The sequence below is a fragment of the Electrona antarctica genome, assembly GCF_951216825.1.
Source record: "Electrona antarctica genome assembly, chromosome: 4".
NCBI lineage: Eukaryota > Metazoa > Chordata > Actinopteri > Myctophiformes > Myctophidae > Electrona > Electrona antarctica.
This window is the reverse complement of record NC_136809.1, coordinates 6,552,873-6,570,981: the sequence shown is the minus strand read 5'-3', so window position 1 is coordinate 6,570,981 and position 18,109 is coordinate 6,552,873.

Below are 18,109 nucleotides of genomic sequence, written 5' to 3'. Positions count from 1 at the left end.
TCCGGAACAACATCAAGTCCGTCGGTAAAAAGTGCTCCGTTGCTATAAATCGACTGGGCGCTATAATTTAATGGATTAAATAACCCCGGGCAATTAAGGTGTTAATGGCAAGTATACAACTTAAGTTAAAAAATGGTGAACTATCCCTTGAAGAGGTTGATTAATGAGCCATAGATCTGCATGAAAACACAATGGGAGAAAGTCTGGCTAATAAAGAGAAACGTGAGAGGAAATAAATGAAGGGGATTTATCTTGGTTAAATAGAAGATGAAAGAATGAACCAAAAATATGATTACCACTGGTCTTCATATACCATAAATATGATTACCACTGGTCTTCATATACCATAAATATGATTACCACTGGTCTTCATATACCACTGGTCTTCATATACCATAAATATGATTACCACTGGTCTTCATATACCATAAATATGATTACCACTGGTCTTCATATACCATAAATATGATTACCACTGGTCTTCATATACCACTGGTCTTCATATACCATAAATATGATTACCACTGGTCTTCATATACCACTGGTCTTCATATACCACTGGTCTTCATATACCATAAATATGATTACCACTGGTCTTCATATACCACTGGTCTTCATATACCACTGGTCTTCATATACCATAAATATGATTACCACTGGTCTTCATATACCATAAATATGATTACCACTGGTCTTCATATACCACTGGTCTTCATATACCATAAATATGATTACCACTGGTCTTCATATACCATAAATATGATTACCACTGGTCTTCATATACCACTGGTCTTCATATACCATAAATATGATTACCACTGGTCTTCATATACCATAAATATGATTACCACTGGTCTTCATATACCACTGGTCTTCATATACCACTGGTCTTCATATACCATAAATATGATTACCACTGGTCTTCATATACCACTGGTCTTCATATACCATAAATATGATTACCACTGGTCTTCATATACCATAAATATGATTACCACTGGTCTTCATATACCACTGGTCTTCATATACCATAAATATGATTACCACTGGTCTTCATATACCATAAATATGATTACCACTGGTCTTCATATACCACTGGTCTTCATATACCATAAATATGATTACCACTGGTCTTCATATACCATAAATATGATTACCACTGGTCTTCATATACCACTGGTCTTCATATACCATAAATATGATTACCACTGGTCTTCATATACCATAAATATGATTACCACTGGTCTTCATATACCACTGGTCTTCATATACCATAAATATGATTACCACTGGTCTTCATATACCATAAATATGATTACCACTGGTCTTCATATACCATAAATATGATTACCACTGGTCTTCATATACCATAAATATGATTACCACTGGTCTTCATATACCATAAATATGATTACCACTGGTCTTCATATACCACTGGTCTTCATATACCATAAATATGATTACCACTGGTCTTCATATACCACTGGTCTTCATATACCATAAATATGATTACCACTGGTCTTCATATACCATAAATATGATTACCACTGGTCTTCATATACCACTGGTCTTCATATACCATAAATATGATTACCACTGGTCTTCATATACCATAAATATGATTACCACTGGTCTTCATATACCACTGGTCTTCATATACCATAAATATGATTACCACTGGTCTTCATATACCATAAATATGATTACCACTGGTCTTCATATACCATAAATATGATTACCACTGGTCTTCATATACCATAAATATGATTACCACTGGTCTTCATATACCATAAATATGATTACCACTGGTCTTCATATACCACTGGTCTTCATATACCATAAATATGATTACCACTGGTCTTCATATACCACTGGTCTTCATATACCATAAATATGATTACCACTGGTCTTCATATACCATAAATATGATTACCACTGGTCTTCATATACCATAAATATGATTACCACTGGTCTTCATTTACCATAAATATGATTACCACTGGTCTTCATATACCATAAATATGATTACCACTGGTCTTCATATACCATAAATATGATTACCACTGGTCTTCATATACCACTGGTCTTCATATACCATAAATATGATTACCACTGGTCTTCATATACCACTGGTCTTCATATACCATAAATATGATTACCACTGGTCTTCATATACCATAAATATGATTACCACTGGTCTTCATATACCATAAATATGATTACCACTGGTCTTCTCATCAGAACAAGGCCCGTATACCATAAATATGATTACCACTGGTCTTCTCATCAGAACAAGGCCCGTATACCATAAATATGATTACCACTGGTCTTCTCATCAGAACGAGGCCCATATACCATAAATATGATTACCACTGGTCTTCATATACCATAAATATGATTACCACTGGTCTTCATATACCATAAATATGATTACCACTGGTCTTCTCATCAGAACAAGGCCCATATACCATAAATATGATTACCACTGGTCTTCTCATCAGAACGAGGCCCATATACCATAAATATGATTACCACTGGTCTTCATTTACCATAAATATGATTACCACTGGTCTTCATATACCATAAATATGATTACCACTGGTCTTCATTTACCATAAATATGATTACCACTGGTCTTCATATACCATAAATATGATTACCACTGGTCTTCATATACCATAAATATGATTACCACTGGTCTTCATATACCATAAATATGATTACCACTGGTCTTCATATACCATAAATATGATTACCACTGGTCTTCTCATCAGAACGAGGCCCATATACCATAAATATGATTACCACTGGTCTTCATATACCATAACTATGATTACCACTGGTCTTCATATACCATAAATATGATTACCACTGGTCTTCTCATCAGAACGAGGCCCATATACCATAAATATGATTACCACTGGTCTTCATATAACATAAATATGATTACCACTGGTCTTCATATACCATAAATATGATTACCACTGGTCTTCTCATCAGATCTGTACGCCAGATCTTAATTAGATTCATCAACTGTGTTTGTACGGTGTCTGATAAATTGGGTCATTCTTGTATAACCCATTCTGGGCGCGGGAGAATCCCTTTTGGTGTTTTAAAGCATTATGTTATGCTTTAGTTTTTGAAAAACATATTTTTCAAAAATAGTAGATCTACAAGATCGTAGCGCGGCACTCGGTGCCGCGCTACGATCTTGTAGGTCTGCTATTTTTGAAAAATCGTGGAAATGTGGCGCAAATCTTTGAATGTATATTATTTCAGAGCGAACGTTTTGAACTCAAACCTTTGCTTCTGGTGGGTCTGCTGGAACAACATATTTTCAGATGGGGGTCCGCAGCCAAATACATCATTTTTTTGGGGGTCCTTGACATGAAAATGTTTGAGAACGACTGAAACATGAAAATGTTTGAGAACGACTGAAACATGAAAATGTTTGAGAACGACTGAAACATGAAAATGTTTGAGAACGACTGAAACATGAAAATGTTTGAGAACGACTGAAACATGAAAATGTTTGAGAACGACTGAAACATGTTTTTTTCAGAAAACTGTCAGGATTTACAAAACATTCGTAGAATCGTCCTCAGGTCTAAATGGGATAAGGGAAGCCTCTCTGCTAGTGGAGAAATCACCCTGAGGAGGTGCACGCTCACACACACGCACGCACGCACGCACGCACGCACGCACGCACGCACGCACGCACACACACACACACACACACACACACACACACACACACACACACTGCTGCTGCTGCAGCTGCTCAGACAAGACAGAATAGCGACACAATGAAAACGATAGCGGGGGGTGGTGGGTGGATGAGTCGGACAGTGGAGTGGAGTAGAATTGTGTGCTAAAGACATATTTCTGAAGTTATACTTTTCCCCCCTTCTTCTTATACTCTTCTACAAAGCTCTCTGGTGGATAGTTCAAAACGGCATAGAGGAGAAAAGAAAAATCAATTTTCAATCCAGCCATCACATTCTGCGGAGTATTCTGTGATTCCTTGAAGATTAAAGGAAGCAGGTAAATGGCTTTCTGGAGGCAAAGCACTGAAAAGGATCCATGCAAAAAAAGAAAATAATAATAAAAGGCCTTTCATATGCGTTTAGCATAATATGAAAAGTATTTATGTATGTAAAGTATATAGCATATGTAAAGTATTTTTTTTTTTTTAATTTCAAATTCCTTTCTGTATTTCGATTCAAATATAGCAAAAATAGCCGATCTACAAGCTCAAAGCGCGTCGCACTTTTTGCGTTTTGTGCTTGTAGATCTGCTATTGTTGCTACAACAGTATACTGTATGCAATGTGGCCCTCTGGAGTAAGTGTGGAACTATATAGTGGCCCTCTGGAGTGAGTGTGGAACTATATAGTGGCCCTCTGGAGTGAGTGTGGAACTATATAGTGGCCATCTGGAGTGAGTGTGGAACTATATAGTGGCCCTCTGGAGTGAGTGTGGAACTATATAGTGGCCCTCTGGAGTGAGTGTGGAACTATAGTGGCCCTCTGGAGTGAGTGTGGAACTATGTAGTGGCCCTCTGGAGTGAGTGTGGAACTATATAGTGGCCCTCTGGAGTGAGTGTGGAACTATAGTGGCCCTCTGGAGTAAGTGTGGAACTATTTAGTGGTCCTCTGGAGTGAGTGTGGAACTATAGTGGCCCTCTGGAGTGAGTGTGTAACTATAGTGGCCCTCTGGAGTGAGTGTGGAACTATATAGTGGCCCTCTGGAGTGAGTGTGGAACTATAGTGGCCCTCTGGAGTGAGTGTGGAACTATATAGTGGCCCTCTGGAGTGAGTGTGGAACTATATAGTGATAGTGGTCCTCTGGAGTGAGTGTGGAACTATAGTAGCCCTCTGGAGTGAGTGTGGAACTATAGTGACCCTCTAGACTGAGTGTGGAACTATATAGTGGCCCTCTGGAGTGAGTGTGGAACTATATAGTGGTCCTCTGGAGTGAGTGTGGAACTATAGTGGCCCTCTGGAGTGAGTGTGGAACTATAGTGGCCCTCTGGAGTGAGTGTGGAACTATATAGTGGCCCTCTGGAGTGAGTGTGGAACTATAGTGGCCCTCTGGAGTGAGTGTGGAACTATATAGTGGCCCTCTGGAGTGAGTGTGGAACTATATAGTGATAGTGGTCCTCTGGAGTGAGTGTGGAACTATAGTGGCCCTCTGGAGTGAGTGTGTAACTATAGTGGCCCTCTAGATTGAGTGTGGAACTATATAGTGGTCCTCTGGACTGAGTGTGGAACTATAGTGGCCCTCTGGAGTGAGTGTGGAACTATATAGTGGCCCTCTGGATTGACTGTGGAACTATATAGTGGCCCTCTGGAGTGAGTGTGGAACTATAGTGGCCCTCTGGAGTGAGTGTGGAACTATATAGTGGCCCTCTGGAGTGAGTGTGGAACTATATAGTGGCCCTCTGGAGTGAGTGTGGAACTATATAGTGGCCCTCTGGAGTGAGTGTGGAACTATATAGTGGCCCTCTGGAGTGAGTGTGGAACTATATAGTGGCCCTCTGGAGTGAGTGTGGAACTATATAGTGGCCCTCTGGAGTGAGTGTGGAACTATAGTGGCCCTCTGGAGTGAGTGTGGAACTATATAGTGGCCCTCTGGAGTGAGTGTGGAACTATATAGTGATAGTGGTCCTCTGGAGTGAGTGTGGAACTATAGTAGCCCTCTGGAGTGAGTGTGGAACTATAGTGACCCTCTAGACTGAGTGTGGAACTATATAGTGGCCCTCTGGAGTGAGTGTGGAACTATATAGTGGTCCTCTGGCGTGAGTGTGGAACTATAGTGGCCCTCTGGAGTGAGTGTGGAACTATAGTGGCCCTCTGGAGTGAGTGTGGAACTATATAGTGGCCCTCTGGAGTGAGTGTGGAACTATAGTGGCCCTCTGGAGTGAGTGTGGAACTATATAGTGGCCCTCTGGAGTGAGTGTGGAACTATATAGTGATAGTGGTCCTCTGGAGTGAGTGTGGAACTATAGTGGCCCTCTGGAGTGAGTGTGGAACTATAGTGGCCCTCTAGACTGAGTGTGGAACTATATAGTGGTCCTCTGGACTGAGTGTGGAACTATAGTGGTCCTCTGGACTGAGTGTGGAACTATATAGTGGCCCTCTGGAGTGAGTGTGGAACTATAGTGGCCCTCTGGAGTGAGTGTGGAACTATATAGTGGCCCTCTGGAGTGAGTGGAACTATATAGTGGCCCTCTGGAGTGAGTGTGGAACTATAGTGGCCCTCTGGAGTGAGTGTGGAACTATATAGTGGCCCTCTGGAGTGAGTGTGGAACTATATAGTGGCCCTCTGGATTGACTGTGGAACTATATAGTGGCCCTCTGGAGTGAGTGTGGAACTATAGTGGCCCTCTGGAGTGAGTGTGGAACTATATAGTGGCCCTCTGGAGTGAGTGTGGAACTATATAGTGGCCCTCTGGAGTGAGTGTGGAACTATATAGTGGCCCTCTGGAGTGAGTGTGGAACTATATAGTGGCCCTCTGGAGTGAGTGTGGAACTATAGTGGCCCTCTGGAGTGAGTGTGGAACTATATAGTGGCCCTCTGGAGTGAGTGTGGAACTATATAGTGATAGTGGTCCTCTGGAGTGAGTGTGGAACTATAGTAGCCCTCTGGAGTGAGTGTGGAACTATAGTGACCCTCTAGACTGAGTGTGGAACTATATAGTGGCCCTCTGGAGTGAGTGTGGAACTATAGTGGCCCTCTGGAGTGAGTGTGGAACTATAGTGGCCCTCTGGAGTGAGTGTGGAACTATGTAGTGGCCCTCTGGAGTGAGTGTGGAACTATAGTGGCCCTCTGGAGTGAGTGTGGAACTATAGTGGCCCTCTGGAGTGAGTGTGGAACTATATAGTGGCCCTCTGGAGTGAGTGTGGAACTATAGTGGCCCTCTGGAGTGAGTGTGGAACTATATAGTGGCCCTCTGGAGTGAGTGTGGAACTATATAGTGATAGTGGTCCTCTGGAGTGAGTGTGGAACTATAGTGGCCCTCTGGAGTGAGTGTGGAACTATAGTGGCCCTCTAGACTGAGTGTGGAACTATATAGTGGTCCTCTGGACTGAGTGTGGAACTATAGCGGTCCTCTGGACTGAGTGTGGAACTATATAGTGGCCCTCTGGAGTGAGTGTGGAACTATAGTGGCCCTCTGGAGTGAGTGTGGAACTATATAGTGGCCCCTTGGAGTGAGTGTGGAACTATATAGTGGCCCTCTGGAGTGAGTGTGGAACAATAGTGGCCCTCTGGAGTGAGTGTGGAACTATATAGTGGCCCTCTGGATTGACTGTGGAACTATATAGTGGCCCTCTGGAGTGAGTGTGGAACTATATAGTGGCCCTCTGGAGTGAGTGTGGAACTATAGTGGCCCTCTGGAGTGAGTGTGGAACTATATAGTGGCCCTCTGGAGTGAGTGTAAAACTATATAGTGGCCCTCTGGAGTGAGTGTGGAACTATATAGTGGCCCTCTGGAGTGACTGTGGAACTATATAGTGGCCCTCTGGAGTGAGTGTGGAACTATATAGTGGCCCTCTGGAGTGAGTGTGGAACTATAGTGGCCCTCTGGAGTGAGTGTGGAACTATATAGTGGTCCTCTGGAGTGAGTGTGGAACTATATAGTGGTCCTCTGGAGTGAGTGTGGAACTATAGTGGCCCTCTGGAGTGAGTGTGGAACTATAGTGGCCCTCTGGAGTGAGTGTGGAACTATATAGTGGCCCTCTGGAGTGAGTGTGGAACTATATAGTGAAAGTGGTCCTCTGGAGTGAGTGTGGAACTATAGTGGCCCTCTGGAGTGAGTGTGGAACTATAGTGTCCCTCTAGACTGAGTGTGGAACTATAGTGGTCCTCTGGACTGAGTGTGGAACTATATAGTGGCCCTCTGGAGTGAGTGTGGAACTATACTGGCCCTCTGGAGTGATGCGGAACTATATAGTGGCCCTCTGGAGTGAGTGTGGAACTATATAGTGGCCCTCTGGAGTGACTGTGGAACTATATAGTGGCCCTCTGGAGTGAGTGTGGAACTATAGTGGCCCTCTGGAGTGAGTGTGGAACTATAGTGGCCCTCTGGAGTGAGTGTGGAACTATAGTGGCCCTCTGGAGTGAGTGTGGAACTATAGTGGCCCTCTGGAGTGAGTGTGGAACTATAGTGGCCCTCTGGAGTGAGTGTGGAACTATATAGTGCCCCTCTGGAGTGAGTGTGGAACTATAGTGGCCCTCTGGAGTGAGTGTGGAACTATAGTGGTCCTCTGGAGTGAGTGTGGAACTATAGTGGCCCTCTGGAGTGAGTGTGGAACTATAGTGGTCCTCTGGAGTGAGTGTGGAACTATATAGTGGTCCTCTGGAGTGAGTGAGTGTTGAACTCTATAGTGGCCCTCTAGAGTGAGTGTTGAACTCTATAGTGGCCCTCTAGAGTGAGTGTGGAACTATATAGTGGCCCTCTAGACTGAGTGTGGAACTATATAGTAGCACCTCTCCATCGTCAAAGTTGCCCACCTCTGATACACAGCATGCAGATGCTGTGCAGTGGTGGACCAGGGTTCAAACTGAGTATCTCCATACCTTCTCCATTCCATGTACAGCATAGTAGATGGTGTGTGCAGTCAGTGGAAGGACCAGGACAGAGTTCACACTGAGTATCTCCATTTCTTATTCCATTTCCAGAGCTGACGAGTGGAACGTCTGAGCTGCCGGCCGGCCACGCATACAGGCTCTCGCCACCACTACCTCATACATGCTGCTAACGCATTCAAGATGCTTTTTGTTTGTGTCGGCCGCTATAGCCATGGACGAATTGGCTTGTGAGCTTGCACGAGTGCGTGCGTGTGTGCGTGCGTGCATGTGTGTGCGTGTGCTTTTATCCTCTAGGTTTTTCTGCCCAGTGCACGTAATATATAGCTGGATGCAGTTCTTGCTTTTTCAAATATTCATATAAAATGTGTGCATTTGGGCATGTGTGCGTGTGCCTGCACGTGTGTGCGTGTGCCTGTGCGCGTGCGCGTGCGCGTGCGCGTGCGCGTGCGCGTGCACATGCACATGCACAGACATCGCTCAGATAGCTGCTCGTTGAATAAACATTGTTTACTTCCTAATCGAGCAGAGAGATCAGTAAGGGCCTGCACACACACACACACACACACACACACACACACACACACACACACACACACACACACACACACACACACACACACACACACACACACACACACACACACACACACACAATGCACGGGCAACACACAATAAGTCAGAAAGAGGGACATGTTCTGCACAAGACGCATGTAGACATGTACGCACACGCATGCACGCACACGCACGCACGCACGCACGCATGCAGCTATGTATTCACACACACATTGCGGTGGTTATCAGCTTCATTAGGTGTAATCATCTCCACTAATAATCCATATGCATCATCGTGCGTCAGACATCAAAGCAATTCAGCATATGCAACGAGCCATCACGGCTGCTGCACACCTGCATGCTATAATTCCATAAACGGCATAGAAGTCCTTTTCCTGCAGCATGAATATGCAACGTACATAATTATATGTTGATACACACGCACATGCACACGCACACGCACACACTGGGATATGTGGCCACTCTTTAAGCGCTTTGGAGCACGTGAATGCGCGGCGCGGCACGCACGCACGCACGCACGCACGCACGCACGCACGCACGCACGCACGCACGCACGCACATATATGGACACATAGACCCCCCCACACATGCACACGCTCGAGCTGGCTCGTGCCAGAGCCTGGATGCGCTCGGTTCTCCTACAGGAACAGATGGCCTCAACTCTGGAGGGAGGATGGAGGTCAGGAACCAGGAGGGAGGGAGGGGGGAGAGAGGGAGGGAGGGAGGAGAGAGGGGGAGGGAGGGGGGGGGGAGAGGGAGGGAGGGAGGAAATGAGGGAGGGAGGAAATGAGGGAGGGAGGGAGAGAGGGAGGAAATGAGGGAGGGAGGGAGGAAATGAGGGAGGGAGGGAGAGAGGGAGGGGGAGGGAGGGAGGGAGGGAGGAAATGAGGGAGGGAGGGAGGAAATGAGGGAGGGAGGGAGGGAGGGAGAGAGGGATGAAATGAGGGAGGGAGGAAGGGAGGGAGGGAGGGAGAGAAGGAGGAAATGAGGGAGAGAGGGAGGAAATGAGGGAGAGAGGGAGGGAGGGAGGAAGGGAGGGAGGGAGGAAGGGAGGGAGGAAATGAGGGAGGGAGGAAGGAAATGTGGGAGGGAGGAAGGAAATGAGGGAGGGATGGAGGGAGGGAGGGATGAAATGAGGGAGGGAGGGAGGAAATGAGGGGGGGAGGGAAGGTAAGGAGGAAAGGGGACATGGGGATGGAGGAAGGGGACAGGGGAGGGAAGGGAAGGGGACGGGAGGGAGGAAGGGAAGGAGGAAATGAGGGAGGGAGGGAAGGGGACAGGGGGAGGGAAGGGAAGGAGGAAAGGGGACATGGGGAGGGATGTAGGGAAGGAATTAGGGAGGGAGGGAAGGGGACGGGGGAGGGAGGGAGGGAAGGAGAGAGGGAAGGGGACGGAGGGAGTGCGGGATGGAGGGAGGGGGGGAAGGGGACAGGGGGAGGGAGGGAAGGATGAAAGGGGACAGGGGAGGGAGGAAGGGGACAGGGGGAGGGAGGAAGGGGAGGAAGGAGGGCGGGAGAGTACAAGACAACACAAGAGTGTAAAGGGAGGAGCAATGGGGTGGGTGGTGGTAGAGAGAGAAAGCGGGGGTAGGGGGGCGGGAGCTGGAAGGGGTACTGATGACAGGAACAGAGATGTGAGGAGGCCGGAAATGAGGAGTGACGGAGAGGGAAGAGAAGAAAGAGGGAACGTTGGCCCTGAGGCAACATGTCCACACGGAACGGAAGACGGCGGGGAAACGATGAGGGACGGGAAGAGGCGGGGGGGGTGGAAGGGGGGGGGGGGGGGGGGGGGGGTTTCTGGGGTGTCTGGGGCCTGAGAGTGTACGAAGATAACGTTAACTTTTTTTGCAAATTGGAAAAATGAACACTAAGGATAGATCAACATACTGCACGTAAAAGGAAACCGTGTGTGTGTGTGTGTGTGTGTGTGTGTGTGTGTGTGTGTGTGTGTGTGTGTGTGTGTGTGTGTGTGTGTGTGTGTGTGTGTGTGTGTGTGTGTGTGTGTGTGTGTGTGTGTGTGTGTCAAATCTTTTTTTTTCTCCGTCACTGTTGTGTGGACTTTGCTGTTGCTGCAGTGCTATTACCATGAGGGACTGTGTGTATATTCTGTTTGTGGGGCTGCGTGCTATTAGACATTAAGACCTGCTTGTTTCGCTCCGTGCTCGGCCCTGAGTGCAAGACAAATGTCCTTCTATCGTCTAGCGGGACAATAAGAACTGAACTCGACTGAACTCGGGCTGCATCCGGGCTATACAAGAAACACAAACAGAGGAGAGAGAGAGAGAGAGAGAGAGAGAGAGGAGAGAGAGAGAGAGAGAGAGAGAGAGAGAGAATGCAGAAGCAGGGAAACAATGTCAGATGGCGGGGCTGTTTAAGGGAAAGAATGAAAGGGATTAAAAAAAAGTAGGTGGGAAAGATGGTGGAGTTGGGGGCGGGGGGGGGGGGGTCCGGAGGGGGATAAAACGATGGGTGAAATGAAGGGTATGGATGAGAAATGATGAAAGGAGCAGGCAGGACAGGGGTCCCCCCCACGACGGAGAGAGAGAGAGAGAGACGGGACAGCAAATATGGAAAAGATCAATGTCATTACATTCGTCTCGCTTTCTTTCACTGCGCTGTGGGTGTCTCTCTCTCTCTCTCTCTCTCTCTCTCTCTCTCTCTCTCTCTCTCCTCTCTCTCTCGCTCTCTCGGGAGGGAGGGACAAAAAGGACGAATAATACATGTAGCCAAACAGGATAATGATGTCGGTTTGGGTTCAGATTTGGGTTAAGATCCAGTTAAACGGATTGAACAATTCAAGGAGAACGGATAATAGAAGGAACATGATGGGGGGAGGGGGGCGGTGGGGACGGGGGGGGGCGGCGGGTGTTGGAGAAACCCTGTATATGTCCTGAGATCGAAACTTTGATGATCAATAAAACTTCAGAGGATCTTTCTCAGCATTACCAGCATGTGCAGACTCTTCTTAAAAAAAAGAAAGAAACTTCCAATGCTGGTTAATCGATCTATAAATGCACCACCAAGTCACTCTCTCTGTGTGTGTGTGTGTGTGTGTGTGTGTGTGTGTGTGTGTGTGTGTGTGTGTGTGTGTGTGCGGTGTGTGTGCGTGTGCGTGTGCGCGCGCGCTATGTACGTGCGTAGTATACGTCTCTAATCCACATAACTCGAGAACCGTTCACCCCACCGACTTCAAATTCGCCCCACGCGTTCCACACCCCCACAGGGAGGCCACACCCCCACAGGGAGTGCATGCAGTGCCCGGTGTCGAGTCGGTCAGACCCACGGTTGTCCAGAACCGCCGCAAAAGGCCTCTGCCCGGACTCTGGACCTGATCACCCCTATATAATCTCCATATATGGAGCTGGCCTGTTCCCTGACATCACATCACTTCATATTTGGGCATGCCTGACACATAGCACTCCATATGTAGGAATAGAGGGACACAGATACAGAGATCTATGGGCATAAAAGGGACGCAGACAGATGGGTGTAACGGGTACTCTGACACGGGTGCAACAGGTATTGCATAGCCGGGTGCATGGGGCATGGATCTGGATGGGGCATGAACTTCCATCGTTTCCGACTCGGTGCACTACAGCCGTAGCCTGGTGAAACCACTCCCCCTGCTGGACAACATTTGCATTCTGCCAGCAGGGAGAGTCTGGGAACTCTCAAGCAGAGATGATGTACTCCAGGTCCAATTCTGGCCGGAGCGATATTCGGCTGCATGAGGCCGCTATAGAGGCGGGATCAACGCGAGACTTATGACATATTGAAGCTGCTGCCACAGCGCAAATGTAAACACAACCTAACAAGACTACAACTCGAAATTATTATGGAGATATGTTTGTCCCGCTGCTGCCGGGTTCATCGTTTCTGCTTGAGAGATCCCAGATGCAGGCAGGAGGAGGGAACTGGTGAACTCAATACTGCCGCAATCTGGCAAAGTCAGGTTACTACAGCCGGGCACCGGTCTAGTAAAACTAAAACTAGGCCTGGACCGCTGGCATAGCGACCTGGGCACCATATACACTGGGACACAATCCTCCCTCTCACCCCATGCAGGGCTGGGTTTTAACACTTTGAGGGCTTTATAATAAACGATACAGAAACTATTGACCAGATGAAGAGCCTTGGCTTGAAACGTTGTCAGTAAAATATACTACTGAGTATATATAAAATATACATATGAGTGTGCGGGTTCCCTTCTCCTTTCCTTTTTTTGAGTGGTGTAAACCACTCCTACAACTGGCTTTTGTGTGCAGAAAAAAATGAGCATGGTTGCTATGTTCAAAATAATTTCTGACGTAATTAAATCACACCCGGGTGAACTGGATGACCGTAGCAACCATGGTCATTTTCTCTGCACAAAAAAGGCCAGTTGTGAAATCACATCCGGGTGTGATTTCATTACGTCAGATCAGAGCTGATCAGGCTATATAATACCTTACCTTATATAATAATAATGATTTCATTACGTCAGACATTACGTCAGACCACAGCTGATCATGCTATATAAAACCTTACACCACTCAGTTCACACGGGTGTGATTTTTTATAAATATATATATATATAAACGTTGACATATACCCAGGCTGCCGAGATTGTTTAATTACCTTTGGAGCATATGCCAAAGTATTTGCGCCTTTTGATCCATGAAAATCCCCTGAAAATATAGTTCCATGGCTTGTTGTCGAACCGAAAACATAATCCACCGCCGTGGTGCGGAAGAACAACAAGCAGTAGGTTGCCCGCAGTCAAAACCACCGTTCACTTGTATTGAACTCATTTTCCCAGAAGCCCTTGCAGCCCAGTGCACGGGTACGATTTCCAGTTTCGTCATCATAACGCGACGGCCTCGTCACCTGCAGGTCTGCGACAAATCCTCAATTTATTTTTAATAAAAAAAAAGAAAACGGCGAATAAACACATAAAACAAATAGCGGGTTTAGCGTATTGCACAGGGGAAGAACATGGATTAAATAGCGTGAGACGCGGGTTATGCCATAGATATATATAAACTCTAGATAGCTCACCCGCGCTGTTGGCCAATGGAGAGTGACGTCGTTACGTGGCGGCCATCTTACCTCGGGACACATAACATTGTGTCTATGGGGCATGTACTCTTAAATGACCATAACTTGCTCAATTTTCAACCGATTTTCAAACGGTTTGGTTTGTTATAAACGTCAGAGACGTCCGCATACTTATATGCTTTTATACGACGTTCATATAAAAAAATAAATTAAGCAGATAAGTGTCCTGAATCATAGCCACGTTGACAACGTTTGTAATAAACCAACCCGTTTGTAAATCCGTCAAGATTTGAGCGAGTTATGACTGTTTCTGTTTGAGCTGCCATTGAACATACTGTACTGTAGCCCCGAAGTAAGATGGCTGCCGGGTGAACGACGTCAGAAACTCCGCCTTGAGCCATCTAGTGTTTATATATATCTATGGGTTATGCAGTCAAACTGTTTTAACACTTTGTGTGCCCACGCAAAACTTTCAAAAAATCACTTTCACTTAGAAACTCCATTCACACTTTTTATAATTCAGCTGACTGTGGAGACACATGATGGAATGTTTTATAGTTTCTGAGTTATTTAGCTTAAACGCCCAATGCATTCTCAATGGAAATAACACAAACTTTGGCACCACATATAATAAAAAAAAAAAAAAGACGTCCACAGACGTCTTGGGCACAGCACGCGGGGTAATACCAAAGACGTCCACAGACGTCTTGGGCACAGCACGCGGGGTAATACCAAAGACGTCCACAGACGTCTTGGGCACAAAATGTGTTTTAATAGGAGGAGTGATATTACAACCTGGTCTGTGCGTCTGGGAGAAAAAATATGATCCTCTTCCTTCAGCTACAGTAACGTGTTCAGAGGCAGCCATGCACGTTAACCCATTTTGGGAGGGAACCCCATTTGGCTTTAGCTATCGAAAAATAGCAGATCTACAAGCTCATAGCGCGGCACCGAGTGCCGCGCTACGAGCTTGTAGATCTGCTATTTTTTTCAAAAATCGCGATTTGTGCTCTGAAAGAATATATTATATTCTTTCAGAGCACACGTTTTTAACTCAAATCTTTGCTTCTGCGGGGTCTCTGGAACAACATATTTTCAGATGGGGGTCGGCGGCCAAATACAGATAATTCTGGGGGTCCTTGACTTGAAAAAGGTTGAGAACCACTAACATGTAGAAACAGAGGTTTTTCAGAAAGCATTGGCATTTGTAGAATCGTCCTCACCATACAAAAATAGTAGTGACAGAGTAAACAATGTTTCCTTACATATATTAACTTTTCAAAGTGTATTTTACGGAGGAACTGGAGTTAGTCTGTCTTGCCTTCTGTTCGGATCCAGCGTGACCCATCTGTCTCAACGAGCCCACTGTGCGCCTGCAAGACAATTAAGTACACGCTCGCTCGCTCGCTCGCTCGCTCACTTCCTCCGAAATATGCTGCATACTAAATAAATATACTTCATTGTGCTTCTACTGAATTATTTATTATATGAGAAAACAGAACATTATCATGAGCATTCTACAGTCTCGTTGAAGACTGTAGGTACTGCATGAAAAGTGAAAACGTGCTCCACCTGTTGCATTGCTTTGTGGGAACGGTATACGATCAGCGTGGATGGGGGCCTCAGAACGGTATACGATCAGTGCGGATGGGGGCCTCAGCGCAGGATAGAACGGTATACGATCAGCGTGGATGGGGGCCTCAGCGCAGGATAGAACGGTATACGATCAGCGTGGATGGGGGCCTCAGCGCAGGATAGAACGGTATACGATCAGCGTGGATGGGGGCCTCAGCGCAGGATAGAACGGTATACGATCAGCGTGGATGGGGGCCTCAGCGCAGGATAGAACGGTATACGATCAGCGTGGATGGGGGCCTCAGAACGGTATACGATCAGCGTGGATGGGGGCCTCAGCGCAGGATAGAACGGTATACGATCAGCGTGGATGGGGGCCTCAGAACGGTATATACGATCAGCGCGGATGGGGGCCTCAGCGCAGGATAGAACGGTATACGATCAGCGTGGATGGGGGCCTCAGCGCAGGATAGAACGGTATACGATCAGCGTGGATGGGGGCCTCAGCGCAGGATAGAACGGTATACGATCAGCGTGGATGGGGGCCTCAGCGCAGGATAGAACGGTATGCGATCAGCGTGGATGGGGGCCTCAGCGCAGGATAGAACGGTATACGATCAGCGTGGATGGGGGCCTCAGCGCAGGATAGAACGGTATGCGATCAGCGTGGATGGGGGCCTCAGCGCAGGATAGAACGGTATGCGATCAGCGCGGATGGGGGCCTCAGCGCAGGATAGAACGGTATACGATCAGCGTGGATGGGGGCCTCAGCGCAGGGGGAACGGTATACGATCAGCGTGGATGGGGGCCTCAGCGCAGGATAGAACGGTATGCGATCAGCGTGGATGGGGGCCTCAGCGCAGGATAGAACGGTATGCGATCAGCGCGGATGGGGGCCTCAGCGCAGGATAGAACGGTATACGATCAGCGTGGATGGGGGCCTCAGCGCAGGATAGAACGGTATGCGATCAGCGTGGATGGGGGCCTCAGCGCAGGGGGAACGGTATACGATCAGCGTGGATGGGGGCCTCAGCGCAGGATAGAACGGTATACGATCAGCGTGGATGGGGGCCTCAGCGCAGGATAGAACGGTATGCGATCAGCGTGGATGGGGGCCTCAGCGCAGGATAGAACGGTATGCGATCAGCGTGGATGGGGGCCTCAGCGCAGGATAGAATCCCTAGTTTTGGTTGACATAACCCACCCACCCTATATATGCAAATTACACCACTGGCACGAACAATAGCTAAACATTGTTACTTTCCACAAAGAGGAAAAAGGCAGTGGTTTATTTAGCTTGGATTCCCAATTAAAGCTGCTATAAGCAATAATATGTGATTATTTTTTTTTGAGTGGTGCAAACCACTCCAACAACTGGCTTTGTTAGTACCCGTGTGTGTTTGTGCCTGTATGGGTGAGCATGGTTGCTATGGTTAGTATGTGACGTCACTGACAGTAACTATAACAATAAATGTGTAGTTGCACCACTCAGTTCACACGGGTGTGATTTTTTTAAATTCAGACAGCCAGCAATGGGTAAAACGCTCCCCAAAGAATGTAGTCTCTGTGACACATCTAGGGGCCGCAATCTGCATTCAAAGATTTTCCTATAGAAGCTTTGTCTACTTCCTGATTGGTCATTGCGACAGGGTTTTTTTTCGACCAATGACAAAGCTTCTAGGAACATCTTTGAATGCAGATTGCGGCCCCTAGATGTGTCACAGAGACAAAACATGTTTTGGGAGCTCTCGTTCTACTCATTGCTGGCAAAAAATCACACCTGTGTGAAGTGAGTGGTGCAACTCCGTGTGGGGGTGGGGGTTTCCAGACCCACAGGAACGCACCCAGGGTACCGGGCCGGCCCGATTCCGGCGAGCCGCCCCGCGTCCGAAACGGTTGAGAAATGACAGAGTTACCGTGTGGGGGTCCCTCTACTGTACCCTCTACTGTACTGTACTGTACTGTCACTGTACTGTACTGGCACACCCGAAATCATCATATATACAGTTGATATGTGCGTGTGTGTTTGTGTGTGTGTTAGGTTACGCACAGGTGGTGAAAAACAACCATGCTGTTTTCGTGCTCAGACCCAGCCACCCACATAGCTCCGTAAGGGAGTGGTTGCACCACTCAAAAATACATTTTGACACATTATTGCTTATAGCAGCTTTAATGATGTCAGAGGCAGGTTTCTTAATGATGTCAGAGGCAGGTTTCTTAATGATGTCAGAGGCAGGTTTCTTAACAGGTCACATGAGGCAATACATATAGTAGATAAACATTATGGCATCTTATAATGAGCATTATTGAGGACCACTTATATGTTATATG